The sequence below is a fragment of the Miscanthus floridulus genome, chromosome 2 (assembly GCF_019320115.1).
Source record: "Miscanthus floridulus cultivar M001 chromosome 2, ASM1932011v1, whole genome shotgun sequence".
NCBI lineage: Eukaryota > Viridiplantae > Streptophyta > Magnoliopsida > Poales > Poaceae > Miscanthus > Miscanthus floridulus.
The window spans coordinates 133,634,049-133,635,345 of NC_089581.1; positions in this window are offsets into that span (position 1 = coordinate 133,634,049).

Genomic DNA, 1,297 nt, shown 5'->3' on the forward strand with positions numbered 1-1,297 from the left:
GGCAACAAACGACGACGGGGAGATCATCAGCGGTTGATTGGCGGCAAGACTGCACATGCGCGACATTCCGATGACTGCTTACGAGGTAGTACGTACTACTATCTTGTTTTACATCGATTTGTGTAAATGAGGTTATTTTTTTTATTGCACATCATCCATACAGAAGTTTTTCCTTTGTAACCATGTGTCTCACGGATCAAAATTTGAAGAAGAGAATGGGCACATGCAAATCTCTACGTAATTAGTAAAAGTTTGAAAATATTCCTTTGCAAAATATATGACCTAGGAGTTATGAACTTTGTACTACCTCCGTCCCCAAAAGAATGCAATTTTAGCAAAGTGTCACGTTTTAGTACCTTAAGTTTGACCAATTATAGATAAAAAAGTATCCATGTTTATCATACCAAATAAATACCATCAGATTAATTACGAAATATATTTTCATAATAAATTAATTCAAAGACAAAACTGTGAATATTATTCATTAAAAACTTAGTCAAACATGAACCACTTTTCGTGGCACGCAACCCATAGTTTAGGACTGAGGTAGTACTATGTTACCAAAATAATTATTGGTATATTCAACGTGAATTCTGAGTGTCGTATATTTTGTTGTGCCATTCCGGGCTATGTGCTTAAATCGTGAAATGCATACTACCTATGAATTGTGTTCTAAAAAATTCGTATTATGCATTATAGTTGGTTCTTATTTACCGCACGTATCACACCATGAGAATGTTAAGTTACGACCTCAATATATTAGTTAATTTAATTTGTTTTCTTGTTGACTACGTACAAACTCTAAAGAATAAACTTCAAATTTTTTTTAGAAAAAAAACAATCCTGATGTCTCATTGACAAAAGAATGCACCATCATCCCTTACTTTAAGTACCAATAACAAAGTTTTTTTTATATAATATATAATAGGTGGTCGAGGGACCGAGTGCCTGAGTGACTGAGTGGTGAGTAACTGAGTTGATAAGTGCTTGAGTGACCGAGTGACCTAATTGGTCGATTGACTTGATGGCCGAGTGCCCTGAGTGGTCGAGTGATTAGGTAAGGTAGTCGAGTTGAGTCCAGTGATTGAGTGATTTTTGCATGGCCGAGTGACTCGGTGGCCGCGTGACTGAGTGCATATGTTGTAACGTTAGTCGCTAATAATGCTCAAAGTTCTATTTGTATGCATGGGCAGAGGCAGGTATTTGGCTAGCTTTGGCAGCTGCCATACCAAAAGTTTGCACAAAATACTTAATATATGTATTAAAACACACACTTATTTAGCGGGCACACCATTTT